The 23,142-nt window shown below is 40.4% G+C and overlaps 1 long non-coding RNA gene across 1 annotated transcript in view; it reads right to left on the minus strand.

Annotated features, from left to right (window-relative positions):
* The window catches only part of LOC148147570 (uncharacterized), a 60,795-nt gene extending 38,898 nt beyond the window's left edge, over nt 1-21,897 (minus strand). Inside the window, exons 1-3 of the long non-coding RNA XR_015759675.1 lie at nt 21,619-21,897; nt 5,946-6,242; nt 5,253-5,378 (exon numbers count right to left, since the gene is read on the minus strand). This is a non-coding gene — a long non-coding RNA (uncharacterized LOC148147570). The remainder of the gene's footprint in view (nt 1-5,252; nt 5,379-5,945; nt 6,243-21,618) is intronic.
* Between the last annotated feature and the right edge of the window lie 1,245 nt (nt 21,898-23,142).

The following is a 23,142-nucleotide window of genomic DNA, read 5'->3' on the forward strand; positions in this document are numbered from 1 at the left end:
TATCTGCAGTCTTCACTTACTCCTGGAATGGTTGTCAGCAGGCCTCAGTTAATCAAACCTTCAGTCAGGGGGTCTTGGTACAGAAAGTCAAGGACAGGCTGTAATGCCAGTTCAGGTGCTGCCCGGGATAGTCAGAATCAGGACCATTTGCTCACAAGAGATGAGGACCAATGCTGGGCAGCACAACATTTGTTATGACTCTCTCTAAGGAAGGTGAAAGTGAGTGTCGCAACTGCAAATGTTGCAAAAGTTTGGTGCAAGTTTGGGGGGAGGGTGTCCCAATTGATTGAATAAGTAGGCATAAGGAACGTCATGCAGGATTGATGCTATCATGGCTAGGGTGGATGAATGAGGGAAGATGTTGCAGGCAATAATGAAAAAGAGTAGAGCACGAGCCTTCGTAGAAAGTGGGTAAAGTAGCAGTGTTTCAGCAATTGTGAAATATCGAAGAGAAGATGGCAGCACTGATACTAGCAGAGTGAAGGTGGTCATTGACCTTCTTCCTAACTTGCTGTGCATTCCTCCAGATGGCTGAGGCTGCTCTTATCTGGATGGAGTTAACGATTGCACTTCACAAGGTTATAGTTCAACAGATTTATTTGGAAGCACTAGCTTTTGGAGAGCTGCTCCTTCATCAAGTGGTTGTGGAGTACAAGATTGCAAGACACAGAATTAAAAGCAAAAGATTACAGTGTCATACAGTGATACATTAAACAAACCTGGATTGTTAGTCTTTCATCTTTTATAATGTAGGTTTCGGTTCATTAATATGTAAATCCCAAGACATCTTTTAAGTCACCTTCTCGAGATAACTTAAGGTTTTACAACATATTTTAGAACATCTCAGCTCAGACAATGCATTAAAGGTGTGAGGTCAGAGTTTGTCAGAATCCCAATGTTGAGTCAGACATGTTCTGTTTCCAAAGTGGAATTTACAAAATATTACATGCATTGACTGCCTGCATTGACTGCCTGCAGATTGTGTATTTTTGAGCAAAATATAATCCATCTGCAAATATAATTTTACAAACACAAATTCACCCCATAGCCTTTTATGTGTGTGTGCATGCATGAGAGAGAAAAAGACAGAGAGTGTGTGCATGTGGGTGTGTGCGAGTGCGTGTGAATGCACAAGAGTGTGAGTGCACAAGAGTGTGTGTGAAAGCTTGGCAAAGTGTGTGAGTGGGTGTGATGGAGTATAAGCCTGTGAGAGGGTGTGCAGGTGGGTGAGTGTAGGGGTGTATGTGTGTATGAGAGAGGGTCTGTGTGAGTGTGTGCGTGTATGTGTGCTTATTTGTGCATGTGTGAGCGTGTGTGTGTGCGCGCGTGTGTGTGGAGGTGGGGGGTGGGTGTGGGTGTGAGAGAGTGTATAGTGTAGTGGGGTCACCTGTTGTGTGACATGAACCTAAAATCCCGGTTGAGGCCATCCTCATAGGTACCGAACCTGGCTATCAGCCTCTGCTCGGCCATTTCAGGGTGTTGCTTATCCTGAAGTCTGCCTTAGAGAATGGTCACCCGAAAATCTGAGGGGAACACACCTCAAGAAGGTGATTTAAAAGAAGTTCTGGGATTAACATACTAATGAACCAAAACCTGCAGGCTAAATGATGAAAGGCTTAACAATCCAGGTTTGTTCAATATATCATTGTATGACACTGTAACCTTTTGCTATAAATTCTGTGTCTTATGATCTTATACTCCACAACCACCTGATAAAGGAGCAGTGCTCCAAAAGCTAGTGCTTCTAAATACAGAGGAACCTCAATTATCCGGCATTCAATTAACTGAATCAAATACTCCTTGCCTGAGTCCTTCAGATAATAGAGGTTCATCTATAAACCTGTTGGACTATAACCTGGTGTTGCATGATTTTTAACTTTGTCCACCACAGTCCAACACCAGCTCCTTCACATCATAGCTAAACTGGGTGGACACTGGGACCGAGCTAATATGTTGTGGCCCCAACTGATAGTCTTGGCTACTGTGCCACCAATTTTAGTGTCATCTGCAAACAGATGATGATGTCCAGGTCTCTGCCACAAAGCAAGGCACAAGTTTAACATTCTCTGCCTTGTCCAGAACAAAGGCCCTTGTGCAGGGTAGCTCCAGACTGATAGTGTTTGTCCAGATGCACAACAGGTTTTTAAATATGATGTCAGTGCCAGAGATGCCAGTCTATTCCAGGCAGTGGTAGAATAAGGCTACAACTGCATGAGAGGGTTGTCACAGGAGCGGGGTAGGTAGTCAATGAGGTGAGTTTCTTAAGATATGGCAAGAAATATCACTAAGCCTTGCAGAGGGAAATATTCCATGAAATTCAACAAAACAGACATTTGGCCAAAAATCAAGATTTAGCCCATAGTTTTTCATCAGTCCTGCTATCTATACTGCATTCTTTCTACAGTCTTTAAGACGAACAGGCACCATGGGCAGAATAGTCTCCTTTTGTGTTATAACATTCTCTAAGTCTGATAGGTGGATTAACTGTGTCCACTTTGAGGATGGAAACAACTCAAAACACAATGAGTTCACTGTATTTCGTTCAAAATACTTTTGTCAATACCAGCTTTTCACTGCACAAGCATTCCTTCCTGTATAGCCTTTGGTTATGGTAGTCTTGCTACACCTCCTTTTGCTGTCTTCAAGAAGATGGATTTGGAATAATTTAATTAACACCAGGAGTAATTATCATGGGCAAAAAGTGAAATAATGCAAATGGACACAATACAAGGCCGAGGGCTCTGTTTCAATGTAAAAGAAGATGAAAAGAAAATATTTCACTCAGATCATACAGAATTATGTTGATGAATAAATTAAATCCATTATTCCCCTTCTGCGTGCATGATGAACTGAGTAGATCATATTGTATCCAATCTGATGGCATTGAAACAATGTTTTCTTTGTAAGTTATATAAGTGATTTGGATGCGAATATAAAAGGGATGGTTAATAATTTGCAGATGACACTAAAATTGGTGGTACAGTAGCCAAGAAGGTTTCCTAAGATTACAAATGGATCTTGATCAAATGGGTGAATGGGCTGAATAATGTTAGATGGAGGACAATCTGGATAAATGTGAGGCATTGTATGTTGGTACAACAAACAAGGGTATGGTTGTAGCCTTGGGTAATGCTATAAAAGAGTCATTGATGAAGAGTCACTAAGACTCAAAACATTAGCTTGCTTTCTCTCCATGGATGCTGCCTGACTGCTGTGATCACCAACATTTTTTGTTTTATCAGGAGGATATGGAAGGTTTGCGTTATAAAAAAAGGCTGAAATTTTTTCACGAAAGCATAGGAGGTTGAGAGGTGATCTGAAAGAATTTATAAAATAATGAAGGGTATAGCTAGATTTAAAGATTAGTTGTATTTTTTTCCTAGGCTGGACAATTTCAATACTAGGGAGCCTTGATCATATGGACAAATGGGCCAGGAAGTGCCAGATGGAGTTTAATTTCAATAAGTGTGAGATGCTAGATTTTGGTAGGGCAAATAAGGACTGGACTTATACACTTAATGGTAAGCTCCTCGGGAGTGTTGCCAAACAAAGAGAACCTAGGGTGCAGGTTTACTGTTCCTTGAAAGTGGAGTTGCAGATAGTAAAGAAGGCATTTTGTACACTAGCCTTTAGCGGTCTGTGCATTGCGTATAGGTGTTGGAAGGTCATGTTTCGGTGAGGCCATTTTTGGAATACTGTGTTCAAGTTTGAGATTCCCAGCTATAGGAAAAATGTTGTGAAACTCGAAAGGATGCAAAAAAGATTTGCCAGGACATTGGCAGAGTTTGAGCTCGAGGGAGAGACTAGATAGGCTGGATCTATTTTCCCTGGAGTGTTGGAGGAGTGGCCTTATAGAAGTTTATAAAATCATGAGGGGCATAGATAGGGTGAACAGTTAAGTTATTTTCCCCAGGGTAGGGAAGTCCAAAACTAAAGGGCATTGGTTTAAAGTGGTTGGGGAAATATTTGAAATGGGTTCTAAGGGGCAACTTCTGCATGCAGAGGGTGTTGCTTATATGGAATGAGGAGGTTGTGGAAACTTGTACAATTACAACATTTAAAAGGCATTTGGATGGTTATATGAACAGGAAAGGTTTCAAGCAATATGGGCCAAATGCTGGCAAATAGGACTAGATTAACGTACAATATCTAGTCGGCATGGACGAGTTGGACCAAAGGGTCTGTTTCCGTACTCTATATCTCTATGACTACCCAAAGAGGCCTACTTAACTGGCATCACATCCACCAATTTAAATATTTGGTCGATCCACCATCAATACATAGTGGCAGCAATGTTTAATATATACAAGATGCACCTCCCGAACAGCACTTTGTAAACCTGTTAAACCACTTAGAAGGACAAGGAGCATCGGTTACATTGGAAACTGATCTTCAAGTTCCACTTCAAGCCTGCACACCATCCTGATTTGGAATACATCACCATTCCCTCACTGTCACTGGGTCAAAATCCTGGAACCCCCTTACTAACAGCACTGTGGGGGAACCCACATCACATTGGTTCACTATCACATTCCCAAGGACAATTAGGGATGGGCAATGAAAGCTGGCCTAACCAGCAATGCTCACATGCTGTGAATGAATAACAAAAAAAAAATCTAACTGTCATTCCAGTGTTATAGATGCAGGGTAACCAACGCTGGAAACAATGATATTCCAAAATTAGAAAAGTCAAGAAAAATGGAAATGAATGTGATTTAGGTCTGTCATTAAAGGATAAATCAGTACATTGGTGAGACACCATCTTACACCAAAAGATCAAAATGTTGCATCTGTTTCGGTGAAGCTAAAGAAATGACAAATAGAAAATATTGATCGAAGATTTACAAATAAGAGTAGTCATACAGCCATACTTTATAAGTAAAGGAATTAGGGATGCAAATACCAAGATTACATAGTGATCAAGGGTGTATTCAATCTATACATATGCTAGATAAACAGAATTAGCACTAATACTGGGGAAGAAATGTTCTTGGAATGTAAACAAGATGGTTTTCTATAACAGCATTTTGAGAAACCAACTACATTCCCAAGATCATAGAATCATTTACTGCTGAGGCTCAGTATTTGCCTCTGTTTGCCAATGGACTGGGGTGTTTCTCTCTCACCAATCGGCAGAGGTGTCAGTGTGTGGAACACATCAGCCTGTGATTCTATATTGCCCACAGGTACTGATCACAACCAGACAGACAGAGAGACAGACAGATACACACACAGACCCCACCCCACCCCACCTCACTGAGATATGATCAACGCTGCTGAGTGGTCCATGTTACGATCTTGATGATAATCCTTCCATTGCTTTAGCATTCTCATTCTGGGAGGTTGAGTATATTTCCTTTTTGGGAGGATGGGTGCACCTATAAGATACAAGAGGCAAAAGATATTGCAGCCACTGGCTAACTGGAATACTCAATACATTGCAATGACTGACTAGTAAATGTGAGTATTATAGTGCAATGATTAGTAGAACTAACTCAGGTGTTGGGACTTAGATGTCACTGCATCTCTTCAAAACTGGTCTCTGTCTGCTCCTGTATGGGAAAGTAGTTTGTCTTTGGAGGGGGTGAGTACATGGATGCCCAGCACTACACCACTAATGTGGCATCACTCTACCCTTTTATAGGATGTCTATTCCTGTAATGATAGAAAGGAATAAATGCACAAGATTCAGTGGGTGGCATAGCTGTAAGGGCTGATGTACATGGGGGAAAGGTTTTGAGGTGCATCAAGGGCGTGTGAAGGGCATGCAGAGTTAATCATGTGGGAGGATGGGGAGTAACAAAAGTGAAGAAAGATACATCATGCAACAAAGGGGATGCTAGAGCATAATCAATGGTGAAACATGGGTGTAGTGGCACAGACAAATGTGTGGGAGAAGAAAGTAGAGTATGGCACCTACTCTCATACAGCATAATCCTCCTTACCTGGAGATGGTACTAACTGTGGTGGCAATCTCCAACAAGCCAAGTATAGTCTGGTAACATGATCTTCTTGGAATCCTCTTGGAAGAAGATTCCTGTCCTCTCAACCACCCCACCAAAAAGATCCACAGATCCATTTCTGATAAGAGTGGCGCCAGCCTCTCCTCCTCCAACATCTCTTCTCACTCCTTTCACAGCGAAGCAGGGCAACTTCCAGATGGAAGCATTTCTTCAGGTGTGATGGATATGGGCTTTGGAAGAAAGCATGGCCACAAAGGATGCTGGTCTTTGGAAGAATCTCTGTTGAGTGGTGAATTGCACATGATAAGGCAAAGCAAAAGTTGGGCATGATTCCTGTGCGCGGGCTAAAGCACCAATTAGCACAATGAATCTCACAAGATATAGCATAAATATTATTTGGACTCACAGCAATAATCTCTTCATCATGCTTGCGAAAGAGCAAAGTAAGATCTAGCCCTGTCTCCATACTCTTCAGAGTTTCAAAGAATATCAGGTGGTCTTCTTAAAAACATAGAAAATAGGAGCAGTAGTAGGCAATTCTGCCCTTTGAGCCTGTTGTGTCATTCATTATAGGGATCTAGAACAAAATAACATCATTCCAAAATAAGGGATAAGGCATTGCTCCCTCACAGTGCCAGTGACCCAGGTTCTATTCAAATCCTGGGCAAATGTCTGTGTGGAGTTTGCATGTTTGCCCTGTGTCTGTATGAGTTTCTGCCAAGTGCTCCTGTTTCCCCCCACAGTCCAAAGGTGTGCAGGCTTTGTGGATTAACCATGCTAAATTGCCCCATAGTGCCCTGTGTTACGAAGCAGTTGTCAAAACCCTTAATTAATTAAACTAAACATCCAGAAAAGTCTGCCTTGCCTCATAATCTGTTAAAATGTGAGTAACAGAAAACTCCCAAAGTCCACTATTTAAAGAAAAAGTATCAATTTATTTTTCTAACTCTAATAGTCAACATGAAACAATATAACAATTTTGACAAATCCAAGCCCCCCTTTCTCTGAACTACTTACTATCTGACTCCAATTCTATAAAATATGCACTGGTCCAATAAGACACTTACTAAAATTATATTAACATAATCTCAAAACCACACCGTCTTTCTCTTCCCCATTGCCTTCAGTTCTCTGGCTGCTGATCTCCTTGGGTCATCCTCTTTCTTTACACTGTGAATAGGCTTTACATGAAACGCTCCTTTGATAGAGAGGTTTTCTTTTATTTCTTTAAGAGCAAGATGTTAGATGGCTGGTTAGCTCTCTGGCAGTTTTTCTCTCTCTACGGCAGTTGCTTTCTGATCAATTTTTAAAATATTCGCATTCTTATATATCCCAACATCGGATTGTTTCATTGGTCCGATGTTGGCAAAACACTAAATTCAAATTCAATTGGGTTTCAGTATTCTGAGGCATAACTTAAATTGATTAGTTAAATTCAAATTGTTGTCAAAACAGCAACAAAACTCAGGTCTTCATTTTAAAGCCAAATGTTAAATATTTTCAATTTTCCAGTCCATTCAGTTGTATATACAGGTGCTTGTAATGTCTCCATTCAGAACAGCATTCTCTGTCTCTTAAAAGGTACAGTATGTGCCTTCAACTTCATAACATCAGGAATGTGCAGACTAGTTAGGTTAGCCATGGTAAATGTGTAGTTATGGGGATAGTAGTGGAGTGGGTCTGGGTGGGATGATCTTTGGCAGGTCAATATAGACTCGACAGACCAAATGGCCTGTGTCAGCACTATAGGGATTCTATGATGTAAACTGAGATGAGGAGGAATTTATTCATCCAGAATATGCTGGTTATTTGGAGTTCCCTATCCCAGGGAAGTGTGGAGGCTCAGTTAATGGGTATATTCATGGCAGTGATCAATAGATTTCAATATCTAGCTGATAATTAGAGAAATGAAAATAATATAAAAATATGACAATGAGGTTCAGGATTGGTCATGATCTAGTTGAATAGTGCAGCAAATGTGAGGGAATAAACAACCTGTTCTTACTCCTATTACTATATTCCCATATTTTCATCCATCTTGTACAATGGCTGGTTAAGATTAGAACTCAGGGCATCAAGATCACAAATTGAACACTGGCATTCATTGAAATAGCTCCCCTGATTTTTATTTGCATACTTAAAACTTATCAGGCAGACAATTAACTTATGTAGAAAATCTACTTACTGTATTTCAATTTAAAACTCATATTTAGTTCATTTAACTTCGTAATACTCAGTGTTACAATGAGCAGGGTACTATTTCTTGACAAAACCAATGGTTTAAATTTTCATTGATGTTGCGATAAATTGACAAACTCCATTTCGAAAATACACTTGATTTTCCAGTTTCTGACTAGTTGCTGTCAGGCTTTAAATTGTATGTGATTTAATTGCTGGTGAAGTCACTTGGCACCTTTGTAACCTTCACTTACAAGCCTTAAAGGCTATAGAAAATGAAGACACCTGTCTGTCTCCTTTTGCTGCAAACTGTGACAGTTTTGTGCCAGTGGCACAATTGTGGATCCCTGATAAAATGAGATCCAATCTAAGCAAGGCTTGAGAATGTCTAGAAAGTCCTACAATAGCTTCCAAATCATTTGTACCAAATGTTTGGGGCCATGGAAACTGAGCAAGTCACATTCAGTTTACCTTACTTGAAATTTTGGAAACATTTGGTAATACCTTTGCACAATTTCAGCATCTTTCTGGAAAAAGAGGGGGTAAAACAGGACAGCATTAAAATTGGGCACAGTCAACTCATATCTAATCAAAGTGATGCTGGTAATATGTAATCATTGTGCTGCCTCGTAATGATAACAATTATGGGTTGTAGTCCATAGCAGAATACATTCTTCAGTGACTGCACACCTCAGTAGGGGACGCAAGTTTGTGCTATGCTCACAACATTTCTAACAAGCCTCTACACATTAAAACCACTCTCTACTTCTGAAAGGTGCGTTGCACTTTTTTTTCTGCAATAGAGGCAAAATTGTTTTTGCAGAAGAGTGGAAAATCAGAAAGAAGCAAGAGACAATAAAAAGCACAGTGAGCCAGTGGCGGTGCCCCAAAATGTTTGGATGTCACACAGGATGCTACAATGCAGTGGTTAATGTGAGGAAAGAGTTTCTTGCCTCAGGTGACCATGAGATGTCGAGCCACATACTGAGAAGATTTTAGATTACTTACATTAGATTACTTATAGTGTGGAAACAGGCCCTTCAGCCCAACAAGTCCACACCAACCCGCCGAAGCGCAACCCACCCATACCTCTACATTTACCCCTTACCTAACACTACGGGCAATTTAGCATGGCCAATTCACCTAACCTGCACATCTTTGGACTGTGGGAGGAAACCTGAGCACCCGGAGGAAACCCACACAGACACGGGGAGAACGTGCAAACTCCACACAGTCAGTTGCCTGAGGCGGGAAATGAACCCGGGTCTCTGGCGCTGTGAGGCAGCGGTGCTAACCACTGTGCCACCGTGCCGCCCAGGTGTGGGGGAGGTAACCATTACAGTCAATTCTAGAAGCCAAGCAAAACAGACAATTAACAATTGGAAGACCAAGCCAATGAAAGATGAAAATGAAATGACTGCTGCCAGAATGACAGGCATTCTTTAACAAGTTGTCCTAATTGATGTTGCCCAGGAATTGATGTTGCTTCAGGAATCCTGAAGAAGGGCTCATGCCTGAAACGTCGATTCTCCTGCTCCTTGGATGCTGCCTGACCTGCTGCACTTTTCCAGCAACACATTTTCAGCTCTGATCTCCGGGATCTGCAGTCCTCACTTTCTCCCACATTAACTTGAGTGGCAACCTTCACAAATGCAGTATATCTTAGCACTGATACATGGTGCCCATAAGGTTCTATGCTGATGGTTTCTTGCACCATGGAGAAACTTGCTATCCTGGCAAAGTGACATGCATGTTTTCTTCCTGCCTCAAGAAGACAACAAAACTCCTTTTCCTGACATTCACAGTCATTATCACTTCTTTGATGCAGCAATGGAAAATGTTGAATGTTGACTCCCTTAATTTAGTAGTTGGTAAAATAGGGACTATCAGTTTTCAACTTCCAGCATTCAATTTTAACACCCAAAGCTTCCATGGACTAAAACACTTTTAGAAAAGTAAGAGAATGTTGATCTTAGATGACCACAGTGATCATCACACCAGACTTCAATGTGAGATAGAACTTAGAAAGGTACAGCACAGAACAGGCCCTTTGGCCCACGATGTTGTGCCAAGGTTTAATCCTAATGTAAAATATAATAACTTAACCTATACACCCCTCAACTCATTGCTCTCCATGTGCCTGTCCAGCAGTCGCTTAAATGTCGCTAATGACTCTGCTTCCACCACCACTGCTGGCAACGCATTCCATGCATTCACAACTCAAAGACAGTCTAAACTGAAATTAACATTATATTAAAAGATACTGAAACACAGATGAGCGTTTCCTCTTTTTGATTTACACCTTTCTGTAAGTTTCTGAAGACAATCTCCTGCAGATTAACTATCTTGAAAAAGAATAATCAATGACATAAGAATAATTAAGTAAACTGTACTACAAAAAAAAAGTGTTAGGCAGTATAAAGAAAGAACATGGATTAGCTACAGCAAGGACTGAAACATTCATGCTGCAGCTGTACAAAACTCTGGTGCGGCCACATTTGGAGTATGGCATACAGTTCTGGTCACGGCATTATAGGGAGGATATGGAAGCTTTGGAAAGGGTTCAGGGCTTATTTACTTAGAATGTTGCCAGGTATGGTGGCAAGGTCTTATGAGGAAAGGCTGAGGGACTTGAGGATGTTTTCATCAGAGAGAAGGTTGAGAGGTGACTTAATTGAGACATATAAGATAATCAGAGGGTTAGATAGGTTGGACAGTGAAAACCTTTCACCTCGGATGGTGATGGCTAGCACGAGGGAACATAGCATTAAATTGAGGGGTAATAGATATAGGACAGATGTCAGCAATAGTTTCTCTACTCAGAGAGTAGTAGGGGTATGGAACACACTGCCTGAAACAGTAGTAGACTTGCCAACTTTAAGGGCATTTAAATGGTCATCGGATAGGCATATGGATGAGAATGCAATAATGTAGGTTAGATGGGCTTCAGATTGGTTCCACAGGTCGGCGCAACATCGAGGGCCAAAGGCATGTACTGCGCTGTAATGTTCTATCTGCCCTGTAATGTTCTATGTTCTATTCTCACTCCTTGTTTCCTTCTTAACATCTCGAAAGCCAAGAAAATAAAATCCATTCACGAGAGTTAAAGTGTTCTATGCTAAATGTATTGCTACATTCTGCTAAATTCTTCAATACTGCTGAAGGTCAAACTTAGCAACTAAACAGGCAAGGTCTCATGTTCAAAGGTAAAAACATGAATCCTTAAGAGTTTTCTAAACTACATATTCTTTCTCTTCTTACTGTACTAGATATCCTCCACTTCATGTATTTCTCTGTGTGTATGTTTGATGATATTTGTTTTCCTGGGGTTAGTCAAAAATAAAACTTCTCTGCCAAACTCAAGAAAACCTTGTACTTGATTCATTAATTTGGATTAGAGCTACATTTAATTGAAGTGCAATACAGCTACACATAAAAAAAATAATTTAAAATATCAGTTGTGACTGACTAAGGGCATTAAAAAAGGGTACGCAATTTTGCCTTTCCACATTTGCTGTGTCACATTTGCCTGGTCGAGTCTTAAAGGATCCATTCAAAAGGATTGAAGGCCATGTGAATCTTCACAATCAATGGTGCCATAGCTCACACCTGGCACGGAGGCATTAGGTCTGGTTCCAAATCCTGGCAGGACTCAGTGACCACTTCATTGATGGATGTCAAATTAGACTCTGAATAACTTCATGATTTGTCTGTCCTGCACACTTATGAAACATGTAACTCTCATGCTCATACCTTCACCAAAATGCTATATCGCACAGGGCTATGCCAGACATCAGCAGATCAGGCAGGGTTGCCATTTTGCCACTTGACTCATTGTGCCAAAACTATTGTCAATGTAGTACTGAATTAATAGTTCTGAAAATCACTAGTCTTGATGATGTCTCCAAGGTTATGGCACATTAAATAATATTGCATTCAGCTTTACTGTGTTTAAGTGTAAATTGGCGTATTCTGTGCATTTTTTTATTTTCGGCTAATGAATCCATTGTGTCAAATTTAAAAGCTACAGAGATGGACTGCACCTGAAAAGCACAGCAACCAAATAAATAAAAACTGTTTCCATTTTTTTAAACATATAAACTACATCAATAGTTAGACTTTGTACATGATTGCAGATAATGGACACACTGCATTGTTTAAGGACATTAAGTTAATTGAATAAGTACATTAAATTATTCAGAATTGGATGAAATAAATATTTTTGTGCTTTTTTAAATATGCATTAAATTGAAATATCCCTATTAGCTGTTCAATCATATGAATGTGCAAATAAAAATGCCATGGTTGTTGTGTTTAGGTTGAGTACAAAAATTGTTTCCACAAACTACTTGCAAAAGAAAATTAATCATTATTTGATTGCAGCTATTATAAAATGTCAGTAGAGATTAACAACTTTGAAAAAAAAGTTCAAAGTTCCAGTTATAGAATCCTCCAGCACCTTTGGTCCACACTAGTCCATGCTACCCAAACTGGCTAATTCACTAAAAGGACAAAGCTGCAAGATTCCACACCTTAAAACAAGAAACTTTGTCCTCTACATGATTCAACAAAGCAAATATTTATTTACTATCTATCAATCTCTACTCTAATATGAAGAATTAATATGAGTTAAACACAAATTAACAGGCAAATTATAGTCATTGTGTCATAGAGATGTACAGCACAGAAACAGACTCTTCAGTCCAACTCGTTCATGCCAACCAGATATCCCAACCCAATCTAGTCCCACCTGCCAGCACCCGGCCCATATTCCTCCAAACCCTTCCTATTCATATACCCATCCAGATGCCTTTTTAAATGTTGTAATTGTACTAGCTTCCACCACTTCCTCTGGCAGTCCATTCCACACACGTACCACCTTCTGCGTGAAAACATTGCGCCTTAGGTCTCTTTTATATCTTTCCCTTCCCACCCTAAACCTATGCCTTCAAGTTCTGGACTCCCCCACCCCAGGGAAAAGAGTTTGTCTATTTATCCTATCCATGTCCCTCATGATTTTATAAACCTCCATAAGGTCACCCCTCAGTCTCCAACAGTCCAGAGAAAACAGCCCAGCCTATTCAATCTCTCCCTACAGCTCAAATCCTCCAATCCTGGCAACATTCTTCTCAATCCGTTCTGAACCCTTTCAAGTTTTACAATATCCTTCCGATAGGAAAGACATCAGGATTGCACGCAATATTCCAACAGTGGCATAAACAATGTCCTGTACAACCATAGCATGACCTCCTAACTCCTGTACTCAATACCCTGACCAATAAAGGAAAGCATACCAAATGCCTTCTTCACTATCCTATCTACCTGTGACTCTATATTCAAGGACCTATGAACCTGCATTCCAAGGTCTCTTTGTTCAGCAACACTCTCTAAGACCTTACCATTAAGTGTATATATCCTGCTAAGATTTGCTTTCCCAAAATGCAGCACCCTGCATTTATCTAAATTAAACTCCATCTGCCACTCTTCAGCCCATTGGTTCATCTGATCAAGATCCCATTGTAATCCAAGCTAACCTTCTTCACTGTCCACTACAACTTCAACTTTGGTGTCATCTGCAAACTTACAAACTGTACCTGTTAGGTTCACATTGAAATCATTTACATAAATGATGAAAGGTAGTGGACCCAGCACCGATCCTTGTGGCACTTCACTGGTCACAGGCCTCCAATCTGAAAAACATCCCTCCACCACCGCCTTCTGTCTTCTCAAATATAAAATATAAATTTGAGCTTAAATAGCAAGATACAACTAAGTTAAATCTTACAAATTGGTTCAGATGTCTACTCAGCTAAAGATGATTGAAGTAAGTCCTTCAAACTCTGCCTTCCACAAAAAGGCTTTCCACACACAAGCTCTTTTCCTTTTCAAAACTTGTCTGATTCTCAGTTTTGAATGGTACACTCCTCACCACAAATGACACGCACGTGAAGAATCTATACAACTCAGTCTGGATTGAGTGATCCCAACAATGTTACTTTCTAGCAAAGGAAACAGTTGCAGCAACTTAGTCTCAGCTTCTGGATCTAGACGCTCTATTTTCAGTCACCTTCAGCTTGCTTATACTGGGTAAGTTGACTGATTACCTGTTACTGCCCAGTTTAGACTCATGTGTCCTTTTATATCTTTCACCCAGGTTAATTTCTCAATCTCTGCTTGCTTTTTGTTTCCTTAGAAACTGGTCAGTTTAGGTTTAGTTCCAGGTTTATCTTCTCTGCTTCATATTCAGTTTCATTTCAATTCAACATACAAACTAAATGTAAAAATATAGATGGCCTTACATAGTAAAGAGAAATGGAAAATCAAATTTGCAAGTACTGAGTTTCTACATACAAAATATCACTTACCCTGTTGCGTTCCCAACTTTCCTTATACTAATCTAAAAATTGAGGCTGGGCAGGAAGCACCCTTAATTGGCAAACTGAGGCTACTCCAGTTCTTGTCTACCCTCCCAGAACTGTTGCTGACACGTTGAAGGGGTAGTTAAGGTGAGGGCCAACAATTAAGTAGTGGAGATGTCTCCTGCTGAATTTGATGTGCCTGCCCTTAACTGCAAATTTTAAAAACATTCACAGGGTGAGGGCATTGCTGGCTAAGTTAGCATCTATTGCCCATCCTTAATCATTAAGAGAAAGTGAGGACTGCAGATGCTGGAGATGAGAGCTGAAAAAGTGTTGCTGCAAAAGCACAGCAGGTCAGGCAGCATCCAAGGAGCAGGAGAATTGATGTTTCGGGCTTCATTCCTGAAGAAGGGCTCATGCCTGAAACGTCGATTCTCCTGCTCCTTGGATGCTGCCTGACCTGCTACGCTTTTCCAGTAACATTTAATCATTAAGAGTCAACCACATTGCTGTAGGTCTGGAGTCATATGTAGGCCAGACCAAATAATGATGGCAATTTCCTCCTCTAAACAACATTAGTGAACCAGATGGGCTTTTTCCTGAAATCAACAATGGTCATCATTAGATTTTTAATTCCCAATGTTTATTGAATTCAAATTCCCCCATCTGCAGGATTCAAATCCAGCTCCCTAGAACATTACCTGAGTCTCTGGATTAACAGTCCAGCCATAATACCACAGGCCATCGCTTCCTCCCAGCTACCAATGGCTGCCAATTACTTGGCCCATTCATTCCAGGTCTGCTCTTTTCAATACATGATTAATTTCACAGATTTTGATGAGGTCACATTCAAGTCTTCTTTTTTCTCAAGGGATAAAAGCTCCAACCTGTTGAATCTTTTCCAATAGCTGTAAGCTGTCACTTCAGACAGCATTCTTTCAAATCTGTTTGTCCATCATCTTTACTGTGTCCCCGTCTTTTATCGAGTATGGAGACCTGAGCTGTGCAACTCAACCTGTTAATGCAATTTCATGAATTTTGAATTCTGCACTGCTAAACATAATTTCCAAATCATTTAATTTCTTTGGTAATCTGCAACACCGCTCCAAACATTTTTTTTAACCTGTAACTTAGATTTTTTTTGGCATTATTGATTTTTTTTGAATGGCCTAAATGATTAAGCTATTTTTCTTTCAAAGTGCATCCTTTCTTAAAGGTCACTTGCCACATAATTGTTCAGTCTCCATTTTTTCTCATGTCTTATTGTATTCTGTTACATTTTTCTTCAGTATTAGATATATACCCCAGGTTGGGAATACTTGCAAATTTGATGTTGATTGGCATCCTTTTTTGAACAGTCAATCTTTGTTGTAGATTCTCCATCAGAGGAAACATCTGTTCCATATAATTCTGTCAGAACCCCCCTCTGTGCACCCCCCCCCCCCCCCCCCCAACTCCCCCACAGAATCATAGAGTCATAGAATCCCTACAATGTGGAAACAGGCCATTTGGCCCAACAAGTCCAAGCTGACCCCCCAAAGTGTAACCCTCCCAAATCCACCCCCCTACCCTGTTACTCTACATTTACTGCTGACTAATGCACCTAACCTACATAACCCTGAACAACTATGGGCAGTTTAACATGGCCAATTCACCTAGCCTGCACATCCTTAGATTGTGGGAGGAAACCACAGCGCAAGGAGGAAACCCAAGTAGACACGGGCAGAATGTCCAAACTCCACACAGACAGCCACCCAAGATTGGAATTGAACCTGGGTCCCTGATGCTGTGAGGCAGCAGTGCTAACAATATCTTACAGGTTTCAATCAAGTTGCCTCATATGCTTTTAAGCTTCAAAAAAATACAAGCCCAATCTATTTAACCTTTTCTCACAAGACAACCCACCCAGTCCAGTCAACAGTCCAGTAAGAGTTGGGGTATTATCCTAATGGGGAGGAGGAGGGAATTGTTAGTTTGAAACTGCGCTCTGACTTGATGTAGGAGCTTCAGTAGAAGAATTATCTTCTTTGTAATGGACTTCACCAAATATGTACTCTTTTACTGTTTCTCTCTTCTCCAGCTCCCTCTCCCACCTTGAGAATGCTAACTCCTTCTACAGTAGGTTTCACAGCCAATGGTCCTTTTCCATGTGGCCATCTATTATGTGGATAGCAAGAAATGTACAGCAGGACATTTTATAACCAGATGTTAGGATAAATCCCAATGTCCCTTTTAATTGACACATACACAATTCCACTTTGAACAAAGTGCACAACATAACAAGCAGCAACAAACTTTCCAGCAGCTTATCCTACGTTATTAGGGAAGAGGAATGGGAAACAGAGGAATAATCAAACAAGATATTTCAACATCAAAAGACAATCTAAAATGCAGACTTGTAAAAACCCTTTTGGTTAACAGGAAAAATTATGAAATTGTATCCATTTATTCAACTAAATCTCAAAAAGATTAATAAAATATAATTGGTTTAGCAGAGTTATTTCATCGATCACAAACAGGGATAATTCTTACTGGAAACAAGTGTCAAAGTAAACCGGCTTCTTTGAAGTGGAAAAAATGGAATTGTTTTTAATAATATCCATCAATCATTTCTATTGGTCTCTGTGGAATGAATCTTATCACTATGTGTTGGGGAAAAGTAAATCTTGTGCCGAATCGTTTAAAACAAAATAGCCAGGAGAGGAGACCTTGAGCAATTAACTAGCTTTAATCATGGCCATGGGGAATTACATCTTCGTTTGGAGAAGTCCAACACAATTCCAATGAGGTATAGAGTGTTACAAGTTAAACAGTATATTATAAGCCCACTAACTATGCAACTTAGGGGCAGTCATAAGGTCTGCATACATTGTCCAAACATACATTTATTAATGTCTACAAAACTGAATGTTATCTTATACTGCAGGTTTGACTATACAGGCAGGTAAGAAGCATATTGAAAATACATCATCGATGAAGCAGAACTGTGTCTAAAGGGCCAGAGGAACTGAGACAGTCTGCAGCTGCAAGGTCATGTTATCAAAACAAATACCTCAGCTAAGTTTCTAACAAAACTTTGTTAGCAGTCTACATTTTACTGCAAAACTTGTGACAAGATGGCTTCCAAAAAGATTTCTGCCAAATCTGGTCAAATTTCTTCCACAATTCTTCCTCTTTTTTAAAAAAAAGAACAGATTAGAGTGTCAAAAAAAGGGGAATACATCCAGAGCCGGGGGATTGTCAAGGGGCGGGGGGTGGTTAGGACATCAGACAGATAGTCCTCAGGTTCAGTTAGAAAAGGGGCAGAAGGCTCCAGGAATTGGGAATCATCATTGGGGTTTTGTCAGGAATTGGAAACCTAGGCATTGGTGAGATCGCTGGAGAGGAAGGCCACAGCAGAGAACTGAACCAAGCACAGGATTGTCTGCAGGGTTACTTCAATTTCCAGTCTAGCAGTTCCAAAGGCAGGGGAAAAGAAAGCTGCAAGTTGCTCAAATTCTATAAGGGCTCACTTGGTGCAAGTTCTGGATGGATGGGGATATGGGTACATACCCAGCAGCTGAAGTGATTGACCTTCTGTGCAAAAAGAAAAGTTTTAAAGTGTAATTCCAATTTACTAGAGGTTACCAGGCTATCCATTTGGGCCTCCCCTTGACCTTGAATGCTGTGCAGGTCACAAGCAGGAATAGAAATGGGCCTTTGCACCAAATTTGTGATAGAGTATTAACTGTTCCCTCCTTGCCTAAGAGTGTACAATAATGCACATAATCAACTAAAATTGGCAGCAGCAAAGAACTTTAATAAACTTGTCCAGCAGGGGTCACCCACATTTTGGTTTAAGTACTGAGGGAGCACCCCATTTGGGTCCATAGTTTGTAACCTTCACAAGGGGCTTCCCTTGTGATTTCTATACCTTACCCAGGTCTGGCATACCTGTCTCTATACTGTCTCTAATCAGGTTTTGCTGGGAACCAAATGGGACCAGAAGTTTGGGGTCTAAGGCTGTCAGCTTGGCAGCAGCATCTACTCGCTCATTTTCTTTGGAGACTGTATCAGTTGCCTCAGTGAGAGTTGAACATTTTGATAATTGCCAGACTGGTTGGACAAAACAGCATTATGAATAGGTTTTCCCATGAAGGTTAAATCCTCTATGTTCCCACAAGGCTCTGTAATCTGTAAATGCATGAGAGTCAGTGTATATATTTGCAGATTTTCCTTTTGTCAGGATGCAAGCATGTCGATCCCTGCATTCATTCCAAGGTAATGATAATGACACATCACTCCCCAGTGGCCAAATTTCCACAGTTAAAGAAAGGGCTCACCATTTGGCCCTTGACATATTCGGTTTTACCCGTAACTTGGATTGTGGTTCGGTCTAGTTCTGGCCATCTCAGTAGAAAATCATCACTCACTTCATGTGCAACCCGGAAATCTTGGATTAGTTCATATTGTTTGTCCAGATCATGTCGGCAACACCAGAAAGAATACATTGCAAAAGCATGAGTCAGCTTCTCAATTACTTATCATTCGTGGGCTGTGTACCACTTTTGTCAGACAGCTGGCCACTTATTTCAGTCTTATAACAAAAGACATTCGTATTCAGGTCACGCACTGAATTTTGCTGCTTTTCCATCTGTATTGTTCTTTGGACAAATTGAGCAAATTGGGTCGGTTTCTCCTTGCGGTCAGGGACTTGGTTCATTAACATTGCTCTGATTCCTGTGATGGCCCTGGTTTAGGCCTCTCACCCCAATGATGTTGGCTTTGAAGCTAGCTACCGATACTGGATCCTTCATCTGCAGAGTAAGAGAAGGATTATAATCAGGAGGTGTGCTGGGAATTATAAGGAGATGTTAGGGGAAAATCCTCATCCCCTCCCACAAATAGGGCCAATATACCAGACATCGAGTCAGCATTTCAAGTAGAGTATAAGTTATTTTTATTTTACAGTATTGTTGCTTTAACTCTTTTTTTTATTCCTCAGCCTTAGTGGCCTAACATTGTTTCTCCTGATTCCTTTGTTTTTCATCTACCCATTCACAGTCAGCTTTTAACTTCTCCCAGCTTTGGGGAGTTCCAACTGTCCCCTTAGCACATGCATAATTCCTCCAACTGGCCAGTCAGGTATTTAGTATGGTTTTATCTTTCCATTCTTTAATTAATAATTAATCAATGCAACCATGCTTCAAATTAACCATGAGGCAATGACACAGATCACTGACAATGTATAAAGGTATAAAACTAATCAATCCTGCCAATTGATTCAGGGCTAATACAATTGGTTTTTAAAAATATTCACTAATATAATCATTATCTCTAATTGAGAGATGGTAACTGAAGAAGTGACCAAGACATGAATATAAACTAAAAATTCATTTATTCAAAATCTAATTTCATAATGCAAAATGTTCAGTTTCTGACTCTGAAATCCATATAATTAACTGGTTCTAGTCCCTTAATTTAAATCCCAGAATTGACTCCTTAAGCGGTTCTGACCAATAATTGCTCATTTACAATGTTATAGGCTGTGAAATGACTGCAATTGCATGAAAACATCTTGTCTATTAACGAACAAATAATGGCCTAATCCAACGAGACAGATATTATCAATAGTATCTCAATTTTCGTTACATGATACATCACAACATACTGTTGAACTGAAACTTCAATTCTCAGTGAGGAAGGGAAATTGATATAGAATAAAGCTGCTACTGGCACATCATAATCACCAATGAGATGCAGCAGTCTTAAAATTAAGTGGAAACAAATAAAACTGAAACAAAATAACAAATTAATTCTGCTAGTATCATTTTCTGAAAACAATATTGTTGGTTTGGATCTATCTTCATACTTTCAGTTTTACAATATTTAACTAAATTATATAAAGTTCATGTAATTCTTCCACTCAATGAGCAAATGTCAAAGTCTGAGGTGATTTTCCTGAATGTTAGATTTGGATTATCTTTTTAAAAAATTGAGCAGACACCAGCTGAGGCCAGGATTTACAGTGCTACTGCTTTTATATCCTTTAGTCAATTCTTTGATTAGTCCAACATCTGGGGATGAAAAGGGGTGAAATTGATCTTTGGCAATAGCATGAAATTATGGGGGATTTACTGGAATCAAGTGGTGCAAAATATAAGGAAAAGACATATATTTTTAAGATTTTAATGCTGTCTTCCTCCATATTAAACTGATTCGACTTTAAATAAGATTGGCTTTCATGAAAGCATATAAATGTGACGAGTTAGAAATTGACAGTAGGGGATTCATGGTCTGTACCAATAATGGGTGTGTTAATATTTCATTAATATTACTTTTGCCTTGAAATTTGCATTTCATAATCATTGATGGTTCCCTAACCCTTAGATTCCCAAAATGCAAATAAAATTCAAAACATTGGCGAATCTTGAGTTCCAGGGAACAAAATACAAACATTCAATCGCCAATAAGCAAATGTACATTCAGACCAGAACACAAAAAATGAACCTTTCTGCAAGCTTCAGGGAATCAGCAGAGTCAGTTTCTCTCTCTCGCACGCACACACAGTCACAGACATACACACACACGTATGAACATTTTCCAACTTTCTTCCTATCTCAGTTTTGAGCTTTCAGTTTATTCATGGCTTGTAAGGGTAATGAGGCATTCACGTTTCAAAATGGCCAAAGTTAGGGAGTTTAGCCTCATAAATCCTGGTTGTGATACATAGCTGCCTAACCAAGTGGACAAAATCTAAATACCTCTCAGTCACTTGTAATTCTAACAATATTTTCAAGGCAAGTTGTTGATGACTCTGCATTAGTCCACGACCCAGGGGAAATACAATGGGATCTTTAATAGTTGTCCAATGTGTCCTGTATGCCACATTCATTAAAGTCTGGACATTCTGAAGTAAGTAACTATAATTCCTGCAGATTTGTACTAGCCAATTAAAAATAATATTGGACATTTGAACGGATTGGGGTGTCTTGAAGCATGTTGTGGACCTCAGTGTGGGTCCAGGGCTTAACAAATGGGGTTTCACCTGTCATAACCCTGAGCCAAGCAAGTTCTTTAGTAAATCATAAGATGCTTTTACCACTCGTCCGGAAACTAGAATCCTGTTGAGTACTCACAGTAGTATCTTGCTGCCAAATAGCAAGAATTGTATCAGCATTCCCACCAGCAGTGTTGTCCCTGGCCAGCATTCCTTTTTTTTGGGCACGACAAAAGCAGCAACCACCCTCTATATTTCATCGCTCAAACAATATCGGCTGTCGACCTGACAGGACTAGAGTATCCCCAGCTTACTCGTGATTCGATGATATTTACCATGGCGCTTCTGTATTTTCCTCAAAACCACAAACAGATGCTGGCCACCCTGCTCAGCGAGCCAATATTTACTTGTCCCGGGAGCAGCCTTTCTGCCAAGTTTTTGGAACTCACTGATCCCATCAGAACATCACTGGTCTGTGACGCAAGTCTGTAACCTGTAAAAGAATAACAAACAAACCACACAAAGACAAACAGGCACAGGCACAGCTGTCAATAACTCAAGATCACCTGAATTTGGAAATTTCTTTCTTGCCAATACCTTTGCCACAGAATCTTTTCCGTAGATCAGCCTGTTAACCTAGGTCAGCTTCAAATGCTCCCGACAGCTCTATGACTGTAGTCTTTCTGGATACCATCTTGTCACATGATCTTTCACTTTCTCCCTTAAAAAGGGATCAACATGTTAACTCAGATCCAAATAATGCAGCTAGCTAATATTTTAATGCTGTTATTCCCCTCCTTTTCTTTTTAAACAAAAAAAAAGGTCATAAGCTGGCACAAGAAAAGAAAGAAAAGAAAATTTACAGCCTAGGAACAGGCCCTTCCAAACAGACCTGAACATATTAGATTACTTACAGTGTGGAAACAAGCCCTTCGGCCCAACAGGTCCACACCGACCTGCCGAAGCGCAACCCCCCCAAACCCATTCCCCTATGTTTACCCCTTCACCTAACACTACGGGCAATTTAGCATGGCCAATTCACCTCACCTGCACATTTTTGGACTGTGGGAGGAAACCGGAGCACCCGGAGGAAACCCACGCAGACACGGGGAAAATGTGCAAACTCCACACAGACAGTTGCCTGAGGTGGGAATTGAACCCGGGTCTCTGGCACTGTGAGGCAGCAGTGCTAACCACCGACCCTCCAAGCCTGAGCCGATCCAAATTTACTGTCTAAACCTGTTGCCCGATTCCTAAGCATCTATATACCTCTGCTCCCCACCTACTCATGCATCTGTCTAGACGCATCTTAAATGAATCTACCTTGCCTGCCTCTACCACCTCTGCTGGCAACGCATTCCAGATGCCCAGCACCCTCTGTGTGAAGTACTTGCCGCGTGCATCCCCTTAAACGTTCCACCTCTCACATTGATAGCATGACCTCTCGTTATGAAATCCTTCACCCTGGGAAAAAGCTTGTCTCTATCTCCCCTGTCTATACCCTTCATGATTTTGTAAACCTCAATCAGGTCCCCCCTTAAGGGGAGCCTAAATCAAGCAGTCTTAGCGAGAAACTCTTAAAATAGAGGTGCTGCTGACTACGCCAATTGTTGGGGAAAAGCAAATCTTATGCCAAATCATTTAAAATAAAATAGTCAGGAGA

Source organism: Chiloscyllium plagiosum, unplaced genomic scaffold (assembly GCF_037043375.1).
Source record: "Chiloscyllium plagiosum isolate Xiang-an unplaced genomic scaffold, Cpla_swu_hap1 HiC_scaffold_16, whole genome shotgun sequence".
Classification (NCBI taxonomy): domain Eukaryota; kingdom Metazoa; phylum Chordata; class Chondrichthyes; order Orectolobiformes; family Hemiscylliidae; genus Chiloscyllium; species Chiloscyllium plagiosum.